At 40.6% G+C, this 27,723-nt stretch overlaps 1 long non-coding RNA gene across 1 annotated transcript in view; it reads right to left on the bottom strand.

Annotated features, from left to right (window-relative positions):
* LOC135873958 (uncharacterized) overlaps positions 1-26,833 on the bottom strand; it is a 74,059-nt gene extending 47,226 nt beyond the window's left edge. The window contains exon 1 of the long non-coding RNA XR_010561136.1: positions 26,750-26,833. This is a non-coding gene — a long non-coding RNA (uncharacterized LOC135873958). The remainder of the gene's footprint in view (positions 1-26,749) is intronic.
* Between the last annotated feature and the right edge of the window lie 890 nt (positions 26,834-27,723).

Raw genomic sequence — 27,723 nt, 5'->3', positions numbered from 1 at the left:
CAGGCTCGGGATTCAAAGCAGCTCCTAACTTCTAAGCCAGCTCTGCTGCTCTTTTGAATTTAATGGCATGGACTATTCACATTTATGCAAGCTTCTGATTTGCATAGGGCAGCTATCTGCAGTATGGGACAGAAAAAAAACAGCATAGTTGTCACTTGATATAAGAGGCCGCTCAAATAACAAAGGATTTGCCCTTGATATCTATCAGTAACAAGAAGCCAAGTTTGTGAACCCAGTGAAATTTAAACTACACTTGAAGTGCTAATCCAGAGATTTTTAAAATTAAACTTTCAGTAGCCATCCTCCTAATGTCACTGCAAAGTTGACATGAAAAAAATGTTGAAAGCTAAGTAGCATACCATTTCTACTGCACAGACGTTTGGCTATAATTCTTACCTGCCAACAGATGGGCAGTCCAAGGCAGTGTAGAATTGTGATCCTCATTTCCCTGCCCTGAGTTTACTAGCTCAGTCACCTTTGAAAGCTAAGGGTATGTCTACACCCAGCCGCTAGTTCGGCGGCTGGGAATCGAAGTTCTGGGTTCGACTTATCGCGTCTTGTCTGGACGCGATAAGTCGAACCAGGAAGTGATCGCCATCGACTGCGATACTCCAGCTAGACGAGAGGAGTACCGCAGCGTCGACGGGGGAACCGCGGCGTCGACGGGGGAGCCTGCCTGCCGCGTGTGGACCGAGGTAAGTTCGAACTAAGGTACTTCGAACTTCAGCTACGTTATTCACGTAGCTGAAGTTGCGTACCTTAGTTCGAATTGGGGGGTAAGTGTAGACCAAGCCTAATTTAAAACAATGTATAGACAATGCAAGTTTGTTCAGCTTCTGTGCAAACAAATATGGCCAAAATTTGGCCTGGCATAGAAGTCGTCCAAAAAACAGGTATTAAAGTCAGCATTCATTTTTCTATAATGGAGATACTCGAGATATTTCCAAAGCAGTAATGAGGCCTGGACTTGGAAGGGTCCAATTTCCCACTGCTGCCCAAATGTCTTCTTGGTAAAGGTAATATTTAAAGTGGCCTCCATATCTAACCGGTAGAATATTCACATTGTGTGAGGGAGAAGGGGGAACCCTCAGATGAGAGGCCAGCAGGATAGGACAGGGGCCTGGGGGACTGACCTGACAAGGTCTATGGTGAAGCTCTCGGGTGTAAATGGGAGTTAGTTTGAAAGGAAGGGGTATCAGTTGTGACTGATACATCAGTAGTCTACTAGTCAAACCAGAAAGTCCAAGACATGTACTACTATGATACAGGACAATCAATTATGTTAAGTTATAACAAATGTGATGAAATTCTGCAAGTCACTTGGCCAATTTCAAATAGGTGTGATTCACCTCTGCAGCCACCAGACCAGTTATCTTGCTGTAGGATCTGGTTGTAGAGAGACAGAAAGTTTCAAAGCAAACTTTAAGAACAAGGTCTTTTTATTCAGCTTCTAGACCAGGGATTCCCAAACTTGGTTCGCGGCTTGTTCAGGGGTAAGCCCCTGGCAGGCTGCGAGACACTTTGTTTACCTGAGCCTCCGCAGGTACGGCCGTTCGTAGCAGAGCTGCCGGGCCACCGCTTCCCGCATCTCCTATTGGCCAGGAACACCGAACCGCGGCCACTGGGAGCTGCGAGCGGCCATACCTGCAGACACTCAGGTAAACAAAGCATCTCACGGCCCGCCAGGGGCTTACCCTGAACAAGCCGCAAACCAAGTTTGGGAACCCCTGTTCTAGACAATCCTCACTGATGCAGTCTAGACAAGTCTCTGGTAAATTACAATATTTCCAATTTACCCTTGTGCGAGACCAACCTACTTGGCAAGGATTTGTTCTGCCTTTTCCAGTGTAAGGTCTGAGGCCTTTTTCTGCAGCCACATTAGGACAGTAGCAGCCATGAGCTAAGCAGCAGAAAGTCACATCCTCACATTCAATTGCATCAAAACAAAGAGTGTTATATCAGGCTGTTAAGAAGGCCCTCCTGTCCTAATAGTACCCACCATCATCAGATAAAGAAACAGATCTTGAGATGTTTAGGAAAAACTTTGTTTTATAGCATTCGATCTGGCAAGGAATGACTTATCAACAGGTGTGTTTGTGAAATCTAGACATCTATTGTTTTGCCTTTATGGTCCCTACTTCTCTATTGTTTATCTATATGGTCTCTCTCTCTCTGATTCTTTAATTGTTTCTGTCTGTTGCATAACTAATTTTGCAAGATTTAAATCAACTAAGGTGGTGAGGTAGGAACGCTTAAAGATTTGTTTCATAATGGGCTAGGATTGGTGAAAAATACTGTTTTGTAGTACTTTACGATAGAGCTAAGCAGGACTCAAGTTTAACTATATAAACTGGGGTCCAAAAGGAAGTTCTTTGTAATCTAACTTCAGGACACAGCCCAAGATCAGAGCTGCCAGACCTCAACACCCTGACAACTACATCATGCAGAAGCTGGAGTCCCTGGACGACCTGATCCTGAATGGTCACCAGGAAAATTTGTCTGCCTTATTGGGAGTGGTGAGCATTGTATGGTTAGCGTGTGTATTCTGTTTTGGTAACTGTTAATAAATAGAGGTTAAGGATATTACTGTGTAAGACTCTTTCACTGGTAAAAAGACCTTGCAAGCCCGCAGAAGATTACGTCCTGAACCCTAGGAACTGGGAAAGGGTGGGGGCGCCTAAATTGACTGGGTTACGCCTCGAGCCCACGGAAGGGTGAAGGTGGGGTGCCCTAGAGAATGCGGGGAACACCAGTGCCTCCCCCCTCCCCGTAAAAGCCCATCCCCATTGTCCTTTCCAGAACACAGGAGACCTAAAAAAATCACAAGCAGCCTGTGGGCTTCCATAAGGAATGTAATCCTTAGGAAGCTGGGGTTGATCCTTCTCCAAATATAAGGTCTGCTTTAAATTGAAGTGCAGCTTCCATAGGCCCTGGAAACAAGCCTAACCTAATTTACTCCTCCTGAGATCATGAAGTAAAAGCTGAATTTGCTGCTCCCATTGCAAGAGCTCAAGAATAAGCTTTGCTTTGCAGAACTGTGTTTCTAGCCCTTAGAACCTAGAGAGCCAAAACCTAAGCTGCAAATAGGGCCAAATTTTAGTTCAGTTGTCAGTCCTTAGAGATGAAAGGACCATGACACTTCAGAGGGTTCAGGAAGGCACTCTAGCTAAATGGAAGAGTGAGATGTTGGCCTCAGTTTTGGGGGGTCTGGTCCCTGTGAGGCAGGTCATCCCACAGCATACAGAATGATGCAGCCACATTGGCCTGGGTCAGGTACCTAAATGATGTAAGCATTTTCTCATGTTTACAGCTTAATTTCTGAGCCGCTCTGCCCTGTTGGACCATCTACAGATAGTGTGGTCAGAAGGTCACAGGAACAGAACCACCACCAATTAGACTGTACTTAGCTGAACATATTAAAGCCCAGCTGAACTGGTAATGTACCCCTTGGAATCAGAAGCCCGCTCAATCTGAGCAGAACACAGGCTTGCCTTCAGGGCAGATAATTCTAGTCATCGCAGGTGTTCTCAATTCAAGGGCTGTTAGCCAGCCAGCACCTTGATAAAGAAGAAAAGCCAGCCAGCACCTTGATAAAGAAGGATGCAATTGTAAACTATAATCACACTCAATGTAAGGATCTGGATTAGCAGGACCAACCATAAATATTGCATAGATGCCAGTCTCCTATTGTACATTAAAGTAATTGTCCCAAAAAAATTTCAGGGAAGAGAGTAGTTAAGAGTGTTAATCAAATTTTTAAATTTTTCTACATCAGTGTAGAATGAACAAAAAGGAATCTCAAGCTATTGAGTAAGAAAGTTGTCTCAGTCACAGGGCTAGCTGCGCCTCTGACCCCTTGTCTGGGGTCACTGAGAGCACCCCCTTCAGATGGCAGGCCTCATGCCTTTACCTCTCCTGGGATAGAATTCTTGATTCTCCCACTCTCAGACTGGGTCCTAGGCTATAGTAACTTATTTACCAAGTGTTCTTATCCTGCACATCCAACTCTGTTTCAGTATCTGTGGTTCTTTCCTTTGGGAGCCTGTGGCAAGTGGGGAATACAGTGACCCAAAACAATTAAACCAACTGTTTAATCTTAAAAGTAGGAACAAAGCATAACATAATAGAAAGGATTTTAAAAAGACAAAAAGGGCTACTTGCATATCTATCTTACCTAGAATCTAACTATTCTCATGGAGACCCTGGAAGGACTAAACTCCCTCAGACCTTCTCACAGCTGATTTTAGGGTACAGTCCCAAAAACTTGTCTTCCACTCAAGAAACAAAGGATCTTTAAAATCTCCTGGATCCCTTGACCAACCCCCTCCACAGGGAGCAAGTCATTCCTGAAGAAGCCAGTCTGGCAAGCCCAGGAGGGAGCTGAGCAAGAGCATAAAAATGAATGGCCTCTTGCATTGTCTCAAGTGTTTGCTAAGAGGCCCACCTCCCCTCTTCCTAGGTGCATTTGAATTGATATATGCACACAGTGAACGTCAAGATACAGCATCCATAAATTACAGGCAGCTCCAAATTCATTACAGAAGTCTAATAAAACACTTAATTGCCTTTGGTATGATTTAGAAGTACCTAGTCATTTAAATGTTTCTGCAGAGACCAATTGCTTTTGTTTGCTTCAGTGAACCTGGTAAGTTCCCATGAGCCAAAATATATATGTTACCTACACTAGGACCTCCAATTCATGCCCAATATATAATATATCTTATATTTTATATATACACATTAATCTAGCCTGAATTGTAGGTCCAGAGGCAGCTAGTTATTCACAAAGTAGCCTCCGTTAACCCTCAGAATTCTAGACAAAGTTTTGTCCCCAAACTGAAGATGTTCTTCTAACTGGTTGTAAAGGGTCACTTGAAATGAAATGGACAATTAAGGGTTAGATTGTATTCATAAAGGATTAATAGTGCCAATTAAGGGTAACAGGCAGTGTGGAGTGTTACAAATAGTTGTAATGAGCCACAAAACCAGTGGTCTGTGTATGTCTACACCACAAGTAATACAGTGGCACTGCTGCAGCTATGCTGCTGTAGTGTAGATACTTGCTACAGCGACAGAAATGGATTTTCCATCTCCGCAGTAAATCTATCCCCTCAAGAAGCAGTAGCTAGGTCAATGGAAGCATTCTTCCATCAACCTAGCAGTGTGGACACCAGGATTTAGGTCATCTTAAACTATGTCTCTCAGGGGTTTGAATTTTGCACCTGTGAATGACAGCTAGTTTAATCTAAGTTCTGGGTGTAGATCAGATCTTTATTATGAGTTGTAGTTTACCAACAGTAACCAAAACATACATTTGTAACTGGGGGTATCAGTGTTTTCTTTCTTCCTAATCTGGAATTTGATTTTGCATTTCCAGTAGCTCTACAATTAACAGTGCTCTGTCAATCCCCAATTAGTATATAAGAACAGACATAATGGGTCATACCAGTGGTCCATCTAGCCCAGTATCCGGTCTTCCAACAGTGATCAATGCCAGGTGCTTCAGAGGGAATGAACCAAACAGGTAATCATCAAGTGATCCATCCCATCATGGAAACCAAATCAGTCATGAGGAAAGTCCTGGTTGAAATGCTAATCAAACACCTTTGTGGGTTGTGCAACTTCCAAATACCTTCCTCTGATCCGACCCAAATTAGTGATTTCAGGAACCCTCCCCACAGATAATGTTACATGATAGGTATTGTCCTCTGAAACCTTTATTTACTAAAATAAGGTAAGCCAATATTGGGGACTTCATGTGCCAACAATAATGTGACAAAAAGGATGCTAAGATGACACTGTCCTCTTTTTCAAGCCAGAAGAGTCAAACTATCGAGTTAGAGGTTAAAAGCTATGTGTAATCTTTACTTGTATAAAATTATATTGTCATGTAGTATTTCTTCATGTCCTTTTACCTTTTGGACTTTTAAAGATGTGTGATGCATCAAGTTTGGAATCCAATTATCCATTTCCAGTATTATAACAGAGGCCATACAATAACCTGGAAAATTTGAAGGCAACATTCTATTTACTTTGGAACCTCACTTCAGCAAGTGACTTCCATTTAAAAGCTACAGGATAATGCTGTAAAATCAGATAAAAGTGTTCATTACATTCCCCCTAATTTTACTGAAGTAAAAAATATAATAGCAATAAGCAATAGCAAGATAGTTTGGTAGATAATGTCAATATGTACCCCCTCTTTACTCTGACGATTTCAGGCTCCTGACACAGGACTGCAGTGTACTACATTAAAAAATAAATCAAATAGCAAAAAGCAAGGAAAGATTAAAATTAGAAAAGCAAACCTTTGACTGCTTTGAATGAGGGACGTGTCAGTGTAGTTAATTTTAGTTGGGGCCACTATGACAGACTGCTGGAAGCTAACAGGAGAGCCAGCACTCTGATCACTTAGACACCAACCAGTTCCCTTGGAGAAGGCTGATTGGGGATATGCAGCTAATTAGCTGATCCGTCTGGGAGAGCTGATGAATCAATTAGCTATTAGCTCAGGGGCATAAAAGAGGACACCAGAAGGAAGTGAGGAGGGAGGACCTGGGCTAACTGAGCCCAGTATGATCTGACATTTTAAGGAAGGAAGACCTCTGTTCCTCCCTAGCCCTGTGGGAAAGAAACAAAATATTTTGCTACATGAGTCTGTATTGGTACTGGTGATGGGAATATAAATAAATTCACATGAACTTGCCACCTACTGAAGGAGTCTGAGAGGTTTCCGGGGCATCATAGGACGGGGACAGAGTGCACCCCATTACAGCCCCCTTAATTTGAATGATTGCGCATTAAAATGTTATGAGTTCACCTAGCAGGCAATATCATGACTAATCAGGGACGTGATCATAGGGTTTAAAGGCAAACAGGGCTTCCTGCTACATGAACATAACAGAGTTTATGTGAGATCATAATGGCAAGTAGGCTGAAATAAATTTCCTATGAGTACTTTTTCATTACCAAAGTATTCTTTAAAATACTACCTTCTCTCTGAACACAAAATAAAAGCAACAATTCTGTGGAAAGAATACGTTTCCTAAGGTGAAATATTTTTACTTTCTCCATGAAATAAAACTGGTAACACTCCAGAGTCTTTTTTTTTTTTTTTTTTTTTTTTTTTAAAACACAGTTGCACATTTATATAAACGATGTTTTAGCTAATTAATTAGTGTACCAATTTAAGGCTTACTGAAAGCATCATTTTATTGAAAATCTGAAAAGGTGGTGTTCTGTTTTTTGGAGCAAGAGTTTTGGTTTAATGGTTCTCTTACACTTGGCTCTACTCAGTCATTTCAAAGTTATTTTTGCAGGCGAACAGGGAAGCTAAGTGGGGGCTTTATGTAGTAGGAGAGCACTCATTAAAAAGTGAGAGCCCTCTGGCTAATACTTTGTCCAGGCTTAATAACGTCCATATGTAGTTTGACAAAACAAAGTCATGCCTATATTAAATTACTATTTTCAATTAGCACCATAATAATGTTTATTGTTAACTTTGAAATTTACAGCATTATTGTTCTGTGCTTTCATTGCTGGAATATTTTAATTTATGGAGCTCTACACGTAAATCAGTGATACCAGACCATGATTTTATCAGCAAGGCACAGTAATTATTTTCACTAGTATTTTCCATCTGATGAGAGATAGCAAACTAAGATTACAGTGTTTAATTAGACAAGCTCCAGTTCAACCCTTAAGCTACAACAATTAAGTCATAGACTGTTTTTGCAATGCAATTTTATGGGGCACTACAGCTACAAGATGGAACTTACTTTTTTGGAGAGTTATTTTGGAACTGAAGAGCATGAGTGCTGCTCAGAACCCAGGAAGCAGCGAAGGCTAAATTTAATTCAAAAATGTCAATTTGCATCATCCAAATGGGAGACTTCATCTGATACACATTTTAGGCTGTGATTTTTCAATGGGGCCCAAGGAGCTGGGTGCTGAAATCCCAATGGTTTGCAAAGGAAATAGGCTGCGTTTAGCCCTTTTGAAAAATCCAGGCGTCTGGTGTTTCCAATTGCTCCCCTGCTCCCCCAAACTGCCAGTTTGAATGCTATGTGCTCTTGAAGAAGGAACACATACTTAGCTAATTTACTTCAAAATTACTTCAAGGCAATGTAGAAACAGGATTCTGAAAATGTGCAGTGTATTGCATTTGCCTTAGCTTAAGAAGTTCGTTACACCGCTTAGAGTTACTCCACTGAGTTTCTGGGCCAGCATCTCTACATGCCTTCTAAATAGTGTGGATATAAACACACATTGGAGTACTGTTCAATGTCATCCTTTTCCTGCAAACCCCCCGCAACCATCTATCTTTTCAGCATGTGTGTATTGTATGTGGCTAGAGGCAACTCAAACCAATAGAGATATTGCAAGTGTAACCAAAACTTGAAGCATGACTCTCCATCCCTCACTAAAAGCCAGATCACGGAGATTTGTAAATTTGCTACTGGCTTTGAGACCAAACGCCTGGGCCTTAGCTGAGGCAGTAGAGGTTAGATCTAGAGGTCTGTGGTTCAACGACTGCTGATGATGCACCCAGGGAAGTGGTGTTACAGAGTTAACAGATTAAGGGTACGCCCAGACTACCCGCCGAATTGGCGGATAGTAATCAATCCCCGAACGCGCTCCCGTCGACTCCGGAACTCCACCAGGGTGAGCGGCAGTAGCGGAGTCGACGGGGGAGCCGCGGCCGTTGATCCCGCGCCATGAGGACCCGAGGTAAATTGAAATAAGATACGCAACTTCAGCTATGGGAATAGCGTAGCTGAAGTCAACGTATCTTACATCGACCCCCCCCTAGTGTAGACCAGCCCTAAGTGTACAAACTGAAGATGTTATTCATTAGCGAACTTCTATAGCACCCTCCAAACAAGGGTACTCAGCCTTGTAGCACACGTTCGGGGTTAGGTAATAGTTACTTGTTTGAACCTTCTTTTTCCCCCTCTGTAAAAATTGAAACAATTTAAGTGACTTTGCCACCAAAAGTGACAAGAATTGAACCTAGATGTCCCTACTGTCAGTCCCATGTTGTAAGCATGAGACCACCATTTCAGTGCCCCGGTGAATACTAGCCTTGGTTCCTAGGTTTCATATTTCAGTACAATATAATGGTTGAGGTTATTTTTTTTTAGTTAATTAAGAGTATACACAGTACTATTTGAGGTTTTCCCTGGCGGCTTAATGGAACAGATTGCCGTAAGTGAGAGACCTTGAAAGGAAAACTCATGTAAAGCACATGAAATCTGAACGTACTTTAGAGCACTTCTTGTGTGTTTAATCTCATTTTGAAATACTACACCTCATACCCCATTTCCACCACAATGGAAAATAGACCTTAAATTATCTAGTGCATCCTTCAAAAAAGTTATCTTACATTTGAGACCAATATGATTAAACAAAAAATGAGACCCTACAGCTGTCAGCTGAATGCCAGTAGTTTTCTAACAGTAGATTTTGCAGGTATAATCACAATGAACATCTGGTAATAATTAACTCCATACAAATAATACGGTTAACTCCCCACTGCTCTTTGGCATGCACGGTTTTCTCTGATCTATCGAGAGTCTACACAGCACTTCTCCAAATACCTGAATAAAGTCTGTTAAAAAGTATTAGAAACTGAAATCTCATTCAATCTGGATATGTAATGTCTTTTCTTTCATTTAAGTTTTAAAAAATTGATTTGATGCAACAATTCAAGCTTACAAAGAAAAAAATGTCTTCCATTAATAAATCGAAGCCCATCAGTAAAGGCTTAGGCCTGGTCTACACTAACCCCCAAATTCGAACTAAGGTACGCAACTTCAGCTACGTGAATAACGTAGCTGAAGTCGACATACCTTAGTTCGAACTTACCGTGGTTCAGACGCGGTCCACACGCGGCAGGCAGGCTCCCCGTCGACTCCGCGGTACTCCTCTCGCCGAGCTGGAGTACCGCAGTCGACGGCGAGCGCTTCCGGGATCGATTTATCGCGTCCAGACCAGACGCGATAAATCGAACCCGGAACTTCGATTGCCAGCCGTCGAACTACCGCGGTAGTGTAGACCTGGCCTTAGTATATAATTTTCCTGTTTTCTCTACTGAAAGACTCCATTGAACAAAGCATTTTTATCAGTTACCCAATGCATCCTTATCTGCTTAAGGCAGATTCCAACTGGAACATGCTTTGCTCACTAAAACCAGAGACCTTCAAGCGTTTCAGCTACTTCAAATAGATAGTTTAGAGTTAACACAAAGATAAGAATGTGTCATTAAAAAGCGGAAGAAAAACTTGCCTACTGCTTCTTTAAGGGGAAATTATGCCCTTCAATTCTGGCTAGAGGGCAGGGTCCTTCCCAGTGGAGAAAGGCAGTCTGAATAAAAACCCTCCATCACAAGCAATGCCTGTGGAAGGTGAGATGTCTCAGGTAGCCAGCTACATCTTTGCATTCTAAAGCTACAAATCACAATTATAATTAATGACAACCATGCTATATACAACCTGTCATTAATTGACAAACTGGGGAAGGAGGACAAGTAGGTTGACAATGGCAGTATTTTTTTCATTTCTTTAGCTACATTCTTCATATTAAAATTCACTTGGATGAACTGGTCTGGTGGACCTGTTCTATAAGAAAAAAAATGAAGGTAGTGAGTTTTCCTATGTCAAAACATAAATTCCACAAATCAGTGAACACAAATGTGCATAAGCAAATGTCCTGGGTTTTTAAAAAAAGCCTTCACACCCGCACTTGGAGAACATGCATCTCCAGAGGAAAACAACTTCAGCTCATGATGCTTAATGATGTGTATGCTGGACCAATTTGCTTTTACAACATACCGTATGCTCTCTCTTTAAATGATACACAGATTCTTTCCCCTCACAAATAAAGCCACTGTGATTGCAGAATGCACCTTAATTCTCTGTGGTGGCAAGTGACTCTTAACCTATGACTCAACTATAGCATCTTTGACATCTCACTACAACAGACTGGGTCCATCATACTTTTGCAATAAGTAAAACAAAGGAGAAATGCCATTTCACTTTTTCTTAGCGAGAATCCCAGAGGCTCAGTGTATATCAAGTTCATACTGTAATGTTTCCATTCTGCATAATGAATTGAAAATAGAATTCTTTGGACATCTTTAACGGATTAAAGATAAGGAAGTTACCTCCCTCCCTTCCCCCCCAAATAGCACCAGGATTAGGAGTTTTGCATGAACGCCAGAGCTACACACCTGTAGTCCTAACTGAATAATGTAGCTCCTAATTCAAAATACTCGTACACAGACTTAGTCTCTGCTAGGAATGTGACAGAGGAAAAAGAGTACTTCTAAAAAGCAGAATTATTAATGCTTGACAGAATGACTTTATTGTCCCTGTTATCTGTGGTGGGGATTGGTTCATTGCCAAATCCTAGTAATTTGAGAATTCATTGTATGAAGAGGGGCCGATAATGTTACTTTTCATTAACCAAAATGCTTCCTAAAATATCCAGCTACATCTTTAGTGCATTTGAGCTTAGATCCAAGGTTAAGGATTCTAGCACAGTCCTCCTGTTCTTACAGGATGGTAACCCTGGATTTGAACTGATACATAAGATTTACCACATCCGCATGTATGTTTGAATGTTGCAGTAGCCCTGTATATTCCTAATTCATAGAAGGAATAGTCCCAATTCTCCTGCCCAAAACCACCATGTAGGGGTCAGGTGCAGAAGCAGACAAGACATTTTCCAAAAGAAACTCTTCACCCTTCAATGTGTGGTTATAAGTGCACAGTACAGGTATGTTAATATAGTGATAGGATTTATTACCAACAATCTTTCTCAGTGGCAGGTGACAAGGAATAATTGACTTATGTGAAGAGGTAAAGTTTTAGAATATGCTGCTATTAAAATCCAAACCTAGTCAACCAATTGATAAGGGGAGGAATTATTTTATAAAAGAGTTATAAGAGTTTTAGTGAGATAAGATAGTAAAGACATTGAGAACACAACTAACTTCTGTTTGTCAGAGACCGAGCTGACATGGTGTCTGAAGGATGATTTCAGTTGATACAGCATGTGACTAAGGCCACAGCTTCGGTACTGGGGAGGATCCATCTTTTTGTAATATACTGGACAGACTTAGACTGCATGCATAGGTTTCAATGGGCATTCAAGCAGTATTTACCAAAATTCAAGTGCATACAAAAAACAACAAAACCTTTTTTTTTTTTTTAAATAAAAATGTCTTACCTCCACTCACCAATGGATGAAAGAGGACTGTTAACAGTTTAATACATAAAAGCTAGCTGTCTGGTCCATTTGATGCTGTATAGTGAAACACCCGAAGAGAACACAAGCTCATGAAGGGATAGTGGGTATATTATGGGAACAAGTTTTTAGAGCTGTTTGAGGAAAGGTTATGGTCTTGCAGTTCAAGTACAGAACTGAGAGATGTACTCATGATCACTAGCTCCTGGGAAACTACTTGCCTCCGTTTCTCCATCTTTAAAATGGGGATAAGTATTTATATTTCCTTCACAGGCAGGACCGGCTCCAGGCACCAGCTTGGCAAGCAGGTGCTTGGGGCGGCCACTCCGGAGCGGGGTGGCAGGTCCAGCTATTCGGTGGCAATTCAGCGGACAGTCCTTCACTCCTGCTCGGAGCGAAGGACCTTCCGCCGAATTGCCGCCGCAGATCGCGACCGCGGCTTTTTTTTGGCTGCTTGGGGCGGCCAAAACCCTGGAGCCGGCCCTGTTCACAGGATGTTTTGTAAATTAGTGTCTCTAAACCAGTTAAGGTAGAACATCAGGGGGCATACTGGGAGCAAGGAAAGAAAAACCCTAAAGGTTCAGCAGCTAATAATGCTGTGCTGGTGGTCAAGAATGAATGCACAACCAGTTTTCTGCCAAGGTATCTTAATGGAGAAAGCCAGAGAACATGTGAAAAGAGTGGAAACTGGAGAGTTGGAGAGGAGTATTCCGAGTAAACTTCCAAGTCTAGCAATTGTTAAAATGCAGCTGTTGTATCTCATCTAAACTACTGTAAGACTTCTGTCAGATTCAAATCATACATTTAAGTACACCTCTACCCCGATATAACGCGACCAGATATAACATGAATTCAGATATAACGCGGTAAAGTAGTGCTCGGGGGGGGGAGGGGCTGTACACTCCGGCGGATCAAAGCAAGTTCGATATAACGCAGTTTCACCTATAACGCGGTAAGATGTTTTGGCTCCCGAGGACAGTGTTATATTGGGGTAGAGGTGTACTGGTTTTACAACACCTCCCCCAAAATATTGTGGGGAGCGGGAGGGGGGAAAACACACTGAAATAGCTTTTATTTAAATAATATTCCTAACCCAATTTGAGATATTGGTATTATAGGTTAATACACTCTAAAAGTGTCACACTTCACACACAATCCAGTCAGTGACAGACTTTCCATCCATAGTGAAATGAACTCTTCGTTTAAACAAAACCATGAGAATAAAAATGCCTCAAAGGAAGACTGAATGACTGGCATGCACAGGCTGGAAAAAACTACTCACACTTCAACCTGACAAAGCTTCAAACACTCTCAAAACAACTGGCTTTTAAACATCTGCTTTCAAGCTTTTAGAAAGAGGTGTTACTTACTTCAAAATCCTGTTTTTTAAAAAAACTGCTTGTCTGGTTTTATATAGGAAAAAAGAAAAAAAGTCTTCACAGAATAGTCACAGAACTATTGCAACTCCTTCTAGCCAACAGTAAGAGTTAGACTTCCATAGCACTATTTTGGAGAAGTTTCTCACTTCAGCTAAAAATTTCTTTTCAAAGCACATAAAACATTCAGGTGCTAAGAAAACAAAAATGACACCTCACTCAAGTTACCAAATATCAACATGCAAGTTTGGCAAGAACATCTGCAGCCAAGATGATTCAGAGACAGATAAATTTAGAACGGTGCTTTCCTATGGCATGTGGGTGCCAAATAGAGTAAATATGCAAAAGCTATATTCCCAGTGCTGCTTCTGAAATATTTGGGAAGAAAGTTATCAGCAAAACTCTTCTTTCAAATGTCCTCAGCCGTCTAAAGTCCTCAACAATGTAGTTCCCTGATCTGCCTTTAGTGTTTCCATCCATCACTTGATTTATCCACATAAAACTACAGGCTTTCCAACCTCCGAGGACTAAGCCAAATGCAGTGTGGCAACTTCACATGGGACCAACCATTTATGGGCTGAACAGTAGAGCTTTGATACCAGCTAATCTACCATAAATAGCTCTTGAAACTCAGAAGGATCAGATCAGCTGTTGCAACACTCCCAGCCTGTAGTTACTTCAAATCCAATTATATTATCAACTATGTCCTGCAGCTTTCATTTTACATCCTCTCACCAAACCAAGAAATTAAAAGCAGCAAAAACTAAAGGGCAATAAAACAAAGAAAGCCAATTACAGATATGAGGCGGGCCTGGGAATGGAATGGAAAGTAAGTAGAGAGAGAGTGCTTCTAGTAAAGATTTTTATTAAAATAGTATCTCTTAAAATCCTTTTAAAAACCAGCAGAGTTTTAGTGGGTAAGAAAGCAGTTTAACAATCTGATGTCCAAGACAAAATAATAGCCCAGACTTGCAAAGCAAATGATATGAAATAAGTAAATAGTAGAAAGAACAACAAATTGAGTTTTAAATGCAAGTGAAATTGAGCAGATAGTAACACTGTAACAACTCGAGTGTTTTTATTAGAGTGAGAGGATTAAACTGCCTAGATATTTTTCCATGACTTTTAAAAACAAAAACCAAATGTTCAAATATTATCCTTGGAGCAAATCTTAGACCTTCATTTTATACATGCTTAAAGTACCATGTTTCCTTTGAAGTATTTAGAAGTGTTTTCCCTCACCAAAAAACAAAACTACCATTTAAAAACATGAACATTTTGAAGCCACTGGCAATTTTTATGTTTTACCAATGCAAGGCAATGTAACTTTCTAAAAATATTAACTGCACTACTGAAGGACAGTGACGCCTGGAAAAGTGTAAAATAGTGACATTGTCCTGAGGAAAATTTAAGAGCGAGGACTTACGAATAATGGTGCCCGAACAGCATTTCATTTTAAGTTACTCATCATCACAGGGAAAGAACATGCCAATTAAAGTATATTTTCTTAAACTGAAAGTATAAAATTAGATGTAATCTTTAAGATTAAATTATATGCTTCCACATTTTCGCTCAGGTTCATCCTTACAAACAAAACAAACAAGCCCACAACTGCTTCCATGAAGCCTACAAACTCCAGTTCTTGGAAGAAGGATAGTCTTGCAGAAGCCACTGGATTAGGTCTTGAGAGAGCTATGTTTAAGTCCCAGCTCTGAGAGAGCCTCTCTCTCTGCAACCTCAGACAGGTCACTTAGCCTGTGACCCAGTTCCCCTTCTGGAAAATGGGAATACTACTCCCCGTTACCATGAGTTTGCACAGCGCTTCGCATAATGAGGACCTGAATTTTGGTTGGGGCCTCTAGGTGCTGCTGTAATGAAAATGAAGCAATGTTTGAAAATCCCCAAAACCTAGAAGGAAAATCATGGATAAACCTACCAGTTAGCTTTGTGTTGCATTTCATCACCTTCCTCATTCTGCACATTGTCAACTTACACAGTGGCAAGGTCCTGGTTTCAACCTTGTCTGCAAAGCGCTTAGCACACTGTGAGCACCACATCTGAGTCACTGGTTTTAATCGTAACCAGGTTACTAGTTTCAAAATAGTTTCAGTAAAATGCTGGTGACTTAAGTAAAGGTGTTTGTAATCTTTGCTCAGTTTCTGGTGAAGAAATGTCCATCAACAAATCACCTCAGCTGGCCTGCTTTTGAAGTCTGATCAGAAAGGCCAAGAACTGAAAGAGGGCATGAAGACAACTTTTTCCTCAAGCCCTAGAGCATAAATATTAATCCAAATGGAGCCAGATGCACATTACTGGAGAAAGGCACTGGGCTGACAAGTATTCAGAACTTTGTCTTAACCGTTTTTTTTTCCGTTTGAACATTATTCTAAAAAGTAATTCATTTGTAAATAAAACGATTTCTAAGATCTGTAGCCTCCCCTTTCCCACCACAACTGAGTATACTGTGACTGGTAACAGAAGGGATTCAAAATAATTCTTACATTACTATACTCATTAAATTGGAGTAAATAATCTGCTTGTGATGGGAATCAGACTGAAAGCAGCAACAAACAATTTATTCACAGGTACAGCAGAAGTTCTGGCAATTGGTGCTCTCTCCATATCCATTTAAATCCTGGCTCTCTTATCTGAAGACTTCTAAAAATGACTGACCCTTATGACACAGACACCACTCCCATGAATAAGAAACTGGACTGAGATTACCAATTCATTTCACACAAACCACTACACAGCCAAACAGTAAGTTTATTGTCACTACCAACACAGGTGGTTCCCACCCTCCTGAACTATTCCTTTTTTAAAAAAACCCAACGTTAAGATCCTATTTTCACACAAGCTGCCTTAGTAGTACAAATCACGGGAAGAGGTTCTGAATCTTGTAAAAGTGCTCTGACCCCATCACACACAGTACAAGTTTTGTAGGGTCCCAAAGACCCTGAGGAGTTACAGCTAACAAATTTTAGCGTCACCATTAGTTTTTGCTTACTGTCATAGGTTTCCTTCCATGATACCTCACAGTATAGATGTGATTCAGCCTACACCTTTCATGGACAGTTATCTTGGCTTCTCTAGAAGTGAGACACTGGGGCTGTAATTCAGACCCATGATGACTGTCCCTTTAATTAAGTCAGAAGGGCTCGTATTAACATGCTCATGTGGTATCATGGACTCATATTTCCAGAGAGGATCCACGTTTCAATGCGTAACAGTCATGGAACAATTATAGTATAATACACACACTATGCCAAGTTTATTGCAGGCTTTGTAAGATGTATAACTACACAAGAAACTGCATTACTTACAAAAAAGTTAGCTACTGGCTTTTGCTCCTTCCTGTGAAAAGCTATGTTATACAGAGAAAGGCAAACTTAATGCAACTTACCAGCGTCCATTGTTAGAATCATGACCCCACTTCTGTGTCTCAGGAGCAGAAAGCCTTACCATCCAGTGTTATGTGAATAACTCAAAGGGACACAGCATGGCTTTGTTTCAGCTTTTATCTTCTGGCTCATACACTCCTCCTCCCTCTTGTGGGATAAAAGCACTGCCTGTACCCTCTGTCTAGCTATCCCTATTGGTCCATTTAAAATACCTCATTTATTTAGCATATTCATGTTTCTGTGCAAGCCTAAAATGACCCACATAGTTTTTGTCCAGCCTTGTTTTTCCTCCCTCCGGGAGAGGGAAAAGTTCACTTTTTCAGTGACTCAATAGTCCCAATTGGTTTCATTTTAATAGGGCCAAAATACTTTCCCCAGCACACTGCCTGAGAAACACACTGCCTGTATGCTGGTGAGAGGCAAAACAAAACACCCAACCCCGCACGCTGCAGTAACCCCGAATTCTACCGTGCTTCTCATCCACAGGGTGAGTGGCTGAAGGATCCACATAGTTTGGGGGGGGCATCTCAAGAGCTGCCATCCAACCCTGCTGCAGTGAAAAACTGCATTCTTTTTTACATCTGGATATACCATGGTGAGACAGGATTTACCCTCTTAGGGTTTTTCTTCGCAGTGTACACATACCTGTGACTGGCCAACCAACTCAGGCTCATGGGGCTTGAGCTACAGGACTGTTTCGTTGCTGTGTAGACTTCCAGGCTTCGGCTGGAGCCTGAGCTGTGGGACCCTCCCACCCTGCCCAAGCCCGAGTCCAAGTCGGCTGGCACAGGCTAGTTGCAGGGTTTTCTTTGCTGTGTAGACATACCCTTAGACAATTTGAAGGTTGTTAGGAAGTGATCTGACTGCATGAAAAGCACATGTGAATACCACCAAGAACTCTAAGGGCTGGGAGACTACTTGTTCCTCACTGGGGGGGGGGGGGGGGGGGGGAAATATAAAAGTAGCAATTGGTTTCATGGCTCCTACAATGTATGGTCTGTGTGAAATACTCAGAGGTTTTAAACCCATTTAAGAAACAACATTCCAGCTAAGGATGGGGTAGGGGAAATACACAAACCACAACAAAAAACAATGTCATGGAATTTCCATTTGATAGGGAGATGGCAGGATTCTCAATTACAATGGAGTTGAAGGAAGGCCCTAAAAAAAATAAAGGTTGCTTTTGTATAGTGAAATCCTTAAGATCTGAAGTTTGACTTTGGAAGTTAAGGTCGTCTCTCTTATAGCTTGAATGGTCAACAGAATTTATGTCTATACACGTGCTTCAAACACCGAGTGAATGAAATGCCTCTGTTCCTTATCGGTCTTCTGATAAGCACCAGCTAAGCATCACTTTTTCTAAATTAAGAGTGTATACTTGCTAAGCTGTAACCTCAGCACACTAGTTATGTTAGGACTCATAACTCAGTGATAAAGACACAAGTAAATTTTGAAATTATTACCTATCCAAGCAAAGAGTTCTCCCTTCTTTTAAGGATGTGAACAGCATGTTATAAACACTGAGTTTAAGGCTATCCAAACAAATTGGAACCCACAATTAGGAGGATTAGCATGAGCAACATTGCTGAATCACCATCCCTCATATATTTTTTGCATCTACTCTGGCTTTAAGTGGCATTGGGCCAGGATACAGGCTCTGATTCAGTCTGTTAACCACATTGGAAAAATAATACATGCAGAAGGAAAACAACTTATTCCTGGCATCCAGAGTTACAATAATAGGACACCAAAACAAGAGTTTGGGAAGAAATATAAACTCATGCTTCAAGACATAAGCTAACCCTTAATTAATGGGAGCAAGGAAGAAACTTTCCATGTGAGAAAGTTATTCCCTAACTGCCTACTCCACCATTCCATGCATTTTTCTTTGAAGTAGCTGGTACTTAGTCCCTATCTGATACAAGACACAGGTCTAAATTGGCCACTGGTATCATCCCATACTGCAGTTCCTAGAATACAGAAGATGAGCCTCTCTATCACCCAAAAGTCTGTCATCTCAGGTGACACAATTCAGTCCCCAGTCTTACAATTGGCAGGAACAGTCATTTCCACTTTTAGAAGAAAATTCTGAACTTGTCTGCCCTTAAAGCTTCCCAAGCATTTAAACCTGCTTTAACCACATTTCTGAAACTAAAGCATCAAATATTTGTTCTGGGGAATGAAGATAGAACCTGGTTTGGCAAGTCAGTGTGTAGCAATTACTGCAATCTAATCACAGAGTGGCAAAAGCACAAATCATTTCAACATTAAAGAAAGATAAATGGATACAAATGTGGTAGTACTTCTCAACCTGTGCACATGCTAAACACAGTTTAAATGGTTCTCAGAAAGGAGTTGACTCCAAACTAATAAAGATGAAGTAGGAACAGTTTGATTGGTATCAACGGAAATGAGAAAATAAAAGTAGCCCCATAGGCATGTAGAGCCAGAGTATGTTTCTAGCTTACCTAAATTAGATTTAGTGATGATGTTCAATCTCTGACATTAACAGCGTAAATGCTATTGCACTGTATCAAAACATGGGACTTAAAAAAATTGGGTATCACTGGTGTTTCAGTTATAACCCAGCGAGGAGAAGTGAAAATTTCACTAGGTCAAAAATTGCACTATGGCTGAACTTTTATAAAAGAGAAGGATTAGAGGATGCCAAGTGTAGTTATTTATTTGATTTCATGAAGCTACACCAAATGGACATTTTGCAGCCCTACCAAGATGACAGCCAGGAAGTAAAAGAATTAAGATTTGCATGTGGAGCCTTCACTCTGCTTCCTTTTGTGTATGCCTCATGATACAATCCAACTGCCTGGTCACATGTTATTTCACACATCTGTATCAGACAATTTACTGCCTTTGATACAAGACAATTTTTGTTGTTGCTGCTGCTGATACTGTTCATTGGTGTTATGGTCCAAAATATACACTGATTTAGACTTTTTAAGTAAGTCCTCCCTCAGCTATGTATTTTAACAGTTAGCAGCTAATAGAGTTTCTGTGGCAGTTTGGGAGGATTTTTAAAAATTTCTTTCTTCCTTCTTTTTCTCTAGGAATAGGTAGTAAGAAGAGAAGACAATGATGGCTCCTGAGGCACCACTAGCAAGGACCCAAGCAGGAGAGGAGACAGAAGATGGTTGGATGTGGAAGCTGCATGATGTGCCACATCCTTGAGTGGGTATCTGATGAAAGCCCCTATGCATGAAATGTTGCCTGATATAGCTCACGGCAGAGATGATCCAAAGATAAAGATAAGCAGCTGGAGACTAATGATAGAATTCAGATGGGGATCTGAAGATACAAAAACAGGAGAGAAGAGCAGAGGGTACAGACAACTCAATATTTGCTGACACCAGATCAGCAAAAGAACCTGGAGGGAAAACTGCAAGAAGAGGAGGGTGATCCATGGTAGAATGTGACCACCAGACAAAGCAGAGGAAGAGATTGGCTAATATAGGTGAAAAAAAAAATTGAGTTACAGGTTTGGTGCATTGGAAAAAGAAGAGGAGGAACAGGCAGATGGGGGGGTAGGACAGGGGAGAAAAGAAGGAAAACCAGTCCCTGCAGAAGAGACAACGGAGATGGCTAGGGACCGATTCTATGTAAAAATGAGGATAATCCTGGCCGCTGCTTCCCACAACTCCCATTGGCTGGGAACGGCGAAACGCAGCCATTGGGAGCTGCAGGGGGTAGTGCCGGCAGACTGTCAACGTAAACAAAATGTCTCACGGCCCGCCAGCGGATTACCCTGATGGGCTGCATGCCCAAGGTTGCTGACCCCTGATCTAACCTCAGTAGTCAGACTTTGGAACAAAATTATGAAAGAAAGAATAATTAAATCCATAGAGAAAACAGAAGAAGGGATATAATTCAACATGGGTTTACCAAATTGTGCCAGATAATTTGATTTTCTTCTTTAAGCAAATAACTGACTTTAGTGAAGAGAAATGCAGAAGAACTAATATGCAGACTTTGACATAACACCACATGGGAAATTATTGGTTAAATTAGGGAAGATGGGTATCAGTATAAGCACTGTAAAGTGAACAAGGAACTGGCTAAAGGGGAGAATGTAACAGGCTGTGTGAAGGTGAATTATCAGACTGGAGGGAGGTTACTAGTGGAGTTCCTCAAGGATGAGTCTTGGGACTAATCTTCTTTAATATTTTTATTAAATGACCTTAGCACATAAGTAGGAGTGTGCTAATGAAATCTGTTGATGATACAAAGTTGAGAGGCAATGTCAATACAGAGGAAAATCGATATATTATACAGGAAGATCTGGATGACCTTAAAGACTGGAGTAACAGAAATGGGATGAAATTCAACAGTACAAAATGCGAAGTCATGCACATAGGGTCTCATAATAAGAATTTCTGCTACAAGCTGGGGGGTCATCAGTTGGAACAGAGGAAGAGAGAGCTGGGTGTGTGGGTTGATCACAGGATGATTACAAGCCACTACTGTGCTGTGGCTGTGAAAAAAAGCAAATCCGATCTAGGATGTAACTGGTGAAACATTTCCAGTAGAGATACAGTGGCATTAATCCTATTGTAAAAGGCACTGTTAAGCCCTCAACTGGAATACTGTGTACAATTCTGGTCACTCGTGGTCAATTCCCAATAGGAGTTGGGGGTGGGAGGGAAGACAACTTAATTAGCTTTGAGAGAGAGCTGGACAAATTTATGATTATGATTACATGATGGAGTTGCCCGTGATATTAGGGGGCAGTTCTCAGCAGCCCTGGGGTTCTCCTTCCAGTTTATGTCTTATGTTCCTAAAGCTCATGTTTCAGGGCTTCAGCCAATCACCTGCAGGGGTCAGGAAGGGATTTCCCTCCCTATGTATTGTGTGTGGGGTTTTCTTTGGTCTTCTTTCGCTGAAGCATCAGAAATAGCCACAGCTGGAGATGGGACACTGGACAGGGTGGGCCAGTGATTTGAGGCAGCATCGAGCATTCGTGCTCTCTCATACTTAGTTGGCTGGTGCTTGCTCAGAGGCTCAGGGTCTGACTGATCACCACATGTGGAGTCAGGAAACAATTTCCCCCCAACTCAGATTGGCTGATACCATTGGGGTTTTTCCATCTTCCTCTGGAGTGTGTGGGTGCAGCTCACTTGCCAGAATTATCTGCGTATCTCTCTCAATCAATCCTGTGACACTGTGGAGGCCTCAGGCATTGGTGAACCTTGGTCCCTCATATTTTCTGCCTGTGGCACATAATTGTTTAGTCTCCTGTGGGCGGTAATATTTTAGTCTAATTTTGGTTATTGGGTTTACAGTGCATGTGTTGGCAGCCTGTGATATACAGGAGGTCAGAATAGATGATGGTGGTCCCTTCTGGCCTTAAATTCGATGACTAATAAATTTAGTCAGTATTCAGGTACCATAGTCCACACCCCACAAAACCAGCAGCACAGCCTTCCTCAGGTCCAATTCAATGGATGTGGCAGTGAACTATAAAGCTGAGCTACAAAATTAAGTGGCCTACAGAGGCCAGCAATTTTTTCAATTATCATTCTCTGTTCTACTACTCTATAGTGTGTAGTGTGTAATATATAGTGTATAACTCTCTCTATATAAACTCTATAGTGTGTAATATAAAAATACACAGCAATTGTATCAAAATGTTTTATCACATTGAGAATTACACCTTGCTTCAAGTCATTATATGGTATGCATATCTCCAATGTTGTGAAAAACAGTAAATTAATATGCCTGAGAAGTTGTTCACTTTGTGTAATTAGACTAGTTACGGTTAGGGCTGTCAATTAATCGCAGGTAACTCATGCAATTAAATAAAAAAAATAATTGCGATTAATAGCAATTTTAATTGTACTGTTAAACAACAGAATACCAATTGAAATTTATTACAGGTCTATCTCATCTTACGCTGGGGTTACGTTCCGCAGTCAGCGCCTAAAGCGAAAATCGCGTATACTCAAAATTACATTGAGTGTAATGGTGGGCGGAATCGCCCGCACTACACAAACAGTATTTAAATTGTTATTTTTCTCTTTGCCGACCGCGTAAAGCTGAAATCGCACATGTTAAATGCGCCTAAGATGCGACAGACCTGTAAATATTTTTGGGTGTTTTTCTACATTTTCAAATATATTGATTTCTATTACAACACAGAATACAAAGGGTACACTGCTCACTTTATATTATTTTTATTACAAATGTTTACAATGTAAAAATGATAAAAAATAGTATTTTTCAATTCACCTCACACAAGTACTGTAGTGCATTCTCTTTCAAAGTACAATTTACAAATGTAGATTTTTTTTGTTACATAACTGCACTCAAAAACAAAACAATGTAAAATTTTAGAGCCTACAAGTCCACTCAGTCCTACTTCTTGTTCAGCCAATCACTAAGACAAACAACTTTGTTTACATTTACGGGAGATAATGCTGCCCACTTCTTATTTACAATGTCACCTGAAAGTGAGAAGTGTTCACATGGCACTTTTGTAGCCAGCATTGCAAGGTATTTATGTGCCAGATATGCTAAACATTTGTATGCCCCTTCATGCTTCAGCCACCATTCCAGAGGACATGCTTCCATGCTGATGACACTCGTTTAAAAAAATAATGCATTAATTAAATTTGTGAGTGAACTCCTTGGGGTGAATTGTACGTCCCCTGCTCTGTTTTACCCACATTCTGCCATATATTTCATGTTATAGCAGTCTTGGATGACGACCCAGCACATGTTTGTTTTAAGAACACTTTCACTGCAGATTTGACAAAATGCAAAGAAGTTACCAATGTGAAATTTCTAAAGATACAGCACTCAACCCAAGGTTTAAGAATCGGAAGTGCCTTCCAAAATCTGAGAGGGACGAGATGTGGAGCATGCTTTCAGAAGTCTAAAAAGACCAACACTCTGATGCGGAAACTACAGAACCCAAACCACCAAAAAAGAAAATCAACCATTTGCTGGTGGCATCTGACTCAGATGATGAAAATGAACATGCGTCGGTCCGCTCTGCTTTGGATCATTATTCAGGAGAACCCATTTTCAGCATTTACACATATCCTCTGGTGATTGAAGCATGAAGGGACATATGAATCTTTAGCACATCTGGCATGTAAATATCTTGTGACGCCGGCCACAACAGTACCATGCGAACGCCTGTTCTCACTTTCAAGTGACATTGTAAACAAGAAGCGGGCAGCATTATCTCCCACAAATGTGAATACCCTTGTTTGTCTGAGCAATTGGCTGAACAAGAAGTAGGACTGAGTGGACTTGTAGGCTCGAAAGTTTTACATCAGGGATTGGCAACCTCTGGCATGCGGCTCGCCAGGGTAAACACCCTGGCGGGCCGGGCCAGTTTGTTTACCTGCTGCGTCGGCAGGTCTTTTGTACACAATTCTATATTTGTAAGTTCAACTTTCATGATAAAGAGATTGCACTACAGTTCTTGTATGAAGTGTTTTTTACAGTGCAAATATTTGTAATAAAAAATAAATATAAAGTGAGCACTGTACATTTTGTTTTCTGTGTTGTAATTGAAATCAATATATTTGAAAATGTAGAAAACATCCAAAAAATTTAAATAAATGGTATTCTATTATTGTTTAACAGCATGATTAATCAAGATTAATTAAGATTATTTTTTTTAATCACTTGACAGCCCTAGTTAAGATTATACATGCAACCTTAGCTTTGTCATTTATTGACTTGACTGCTTAGTTGTGCAGCCTTAATATTCATGGGGGTTTTTTTTGTTTTTTTTTTAAAGAGGTTAAGTTTCATTCAATGAATAAAGTTTTAAAATGAGTCATAACTGTTAAATTGAATCCAATTTTCACAACAGTAGTGAAGAGACCTTGCTTAATGAATCCATGCCAATTTTCACTTTTCTATCCCAAGTCCTTTTGGCTCTTCAGGCTCTTTTAAGACATAGATAAGAAATAATTCTCCTGTTCCTGACGACAAAGGGTTCGATGGAGGGAACACACACACATACACCTTCTTCCCCCCCCCCCCCCCCCCGCAATTCTTTGTCCTGAAGAACAAATGAATAATTTTTACTCAAACTTTCCAAGCCCAGGGAATCTGAGCTTGAAGAGTAAAAGTTAAGGAAAGTTATAAGCAACTGAAACAAAGGATGCAAACTGAAATTCTTATATAACCCTCACCATTAGCAGTCACTGCCACACTCATAACAGTAGTAACATTATAACTTCAGCAGACACAATCACTACACATGGTGAAGGACAGTTTGGCCACAACTTCTCCAACATAGCTCAATAATAGGGTAGTTATACTACTAAAATACAGCTGGTTCATGGGAAGAGTATTTACCTACTACAAATCCATATTTTGCGGCCTGAAACAAGATAATCCTCTTGGACTTCAGTTTGAGTCAAGTTTATTTCTCCATTTGTAATAAATGTGAGCAGAAAGCCCAACTAGAGAGATTGACCAAGTAAGTTTAAGAGATGAATTGGGAGAGAAACATTTGTCAAAAGTGCTACATTAGTTTTCTGGGTTAACCAGAGTTCTAAACTGCTAAGATCAATAGAAGTAAGAAGCTTACACACAAGACAGTTTGAGATGCTCATAAAATATTTGTCAACAACTCAGCTTTTTCACAGTGCTTTAGAAACAAAGAAATGTTTATTTGAATTCTATGTTGGTGTGTCTGAACAGCTGTTAAATATGCAGTAAGATCTAATGCTAGAAGCTAAGAAATGCATTTCTGTGACAGGAAAAGGAAAACAATGAAGTAAATCAGTAGGGAGAAAGATTCTTTATAAGTGCCTAAGGATCATGAGGTTTGTTTCCAAACAATGACTGCATGGAAAACTATGGGCCTATTTGTAACGTTGGCTTTCAAAAGGGATTGATTCTGCTGTATAAAAAAGCAGGGCTCTGAAGAGTACTGCCCGGCATGACAAGGATACTAAATGAAGCTAGCAATGAAGTGTTTTGCTAGCTAAGTTCAGATAGTTGAACTTTGAGGTCTAGCAGTACAAATGTAAGTTGCATAGCAGCAGTCCACACAACACTTTGAGTAGTCACAAAACATACATTAGAACCATTATCAATTACACAAAAGAAGCCTAGAAAGTTATTTCAATTACAGAAAATAAAGATACAAATTATGAGACTAGACAGAATGGGTCCAGGCACAACCATCTTGACATAGCTCAAAACTGAAAATAAATCATACATCTAAGCTTCAAATATTCAAAAAGCCCATAAAATCAGAAGCATTCAAGGTTTTAAAAGGTGAAATAGATATCTATGTCTTTAGTTTTATTATCTGCTCTTCAACTAAAAAAAAAAAAAAAGTGTACTTTTAGGAGACAACAGCTTCACAACATATAGGGTAGGTACAGCACCTGTGCTGTTAAATATCTTTTATCCCAACATTTTCCTTGTTTTAATGTTCTGTTCAATAAAATTGCTATGTGGAAAAGCATTTCTCCAATAAGAGGGGTCAGTATACATTTTCCCTAATACTTATCTCTCTAATCCCTCTGCCCCCAGAGAGGCTACCATTGATTTTCATCCTCACCCTGTATTGTCAGCAATAGTAGTGTGATGTCCATGTCAGAGTTGAGGTAAACAGTGCCTCATTTTAAACAGTCAGTCATGTACAAAGCAGCTGGCCAACCTCTCAAAGAGGGAAAGCAGTTACAAGTGAAAGTCAAATTTTAAAAATCCACAGTTTTTCTATACAGGGCTTACCTCAAGTGCTAATCATTAGGCCATATGGCTTCACAAGTGGAACGGTGTCAAAATGTTCACCACTCAAAACGAGATGGGCTTTGAGCTGTAGGCACTGCACCCTAGAGAAAACAAGAAGTATAGGTAAGACTATTGATGACTATACAGATTCAAGCAAGAGTCTCTACACCAGTAGTGGGCAACCTATGGCCTGTCAGGGTAATCCGCTGGTGGGCCGCAAGAGAGTGTTAACATTGACTGTCCGCAGGCACGGCTGCCCGCAGCTCCCAGTGAATTACCCTGACAGGCCGCAGGTTGCCCACCACTGCTCTACACTATTATTGGCGGGTTGAATCTGAGGAGAAATCCTCAATTTAACCTGGCTCTGATGATGAATAAATTCCAATACCAGAAAGCACCATTGTGATCATCTAGTCTAATCACTTACATAACACAGGCCATAGAACTTCCCCAAATAATTCCTATAGCATATCTTTTAAAATCAAAACTAGATGTTTTTCTAAAATTGTCAACGATGGAGAATCTACCACAACTCATGGTAAACTGTTCCAATGGTTAATTACTCTCACTGTAAAAAATCTGTGCCGTATTTCCTATATGAATTTGGATAACTTCAACTTGCAGCCATTAGATTCTGTTACAGCTTTCTCTGTTAGATTGAAGAGCCCATTATTAAATATTTGTTCCCCATGTCGATACTTATAGCCATCCCATAAGCTTCCCTTTGCTAAACTACATGGATTGAGCGCATTCAATCTACAACTATAACTAAGGCATGTTTTCTAGTTCTCTAATCAGTCTTGTGGCTCTTCTCTGAACCCTCTCCAATTTTTCAACGTTCTTCTTGAATTGTGGGCACCAGAACTGGACACGATATTCAAGAAGCGGTCACATCAGTACCAAATAGAGGTAAAATAGCCTCTACTCCTACTCAGGATGCCCCTGTTTATTCATCCAAGGATCACATTAGCCCT

The sequence above is a fragment of the Emys orbicularis genome, chromosome 2 (assembly GCF_028017835.1).
Source record: "Emys orbicularis isolate rEmyOrb1 chromosome 2, rEmyOrb1.hap1, whole genome shotgun sequence".
In the NCBI taxonomy this organism is placed as follows: Eukaryota; Metazoa; Chordata; order Testudines; family Emydidae; genus Emys; species Emys orbicularis.
Note: the sequence above shows the minus strand (reverse complement) of the source record. Positions and strands in the feature narration are given on the sequence as shown.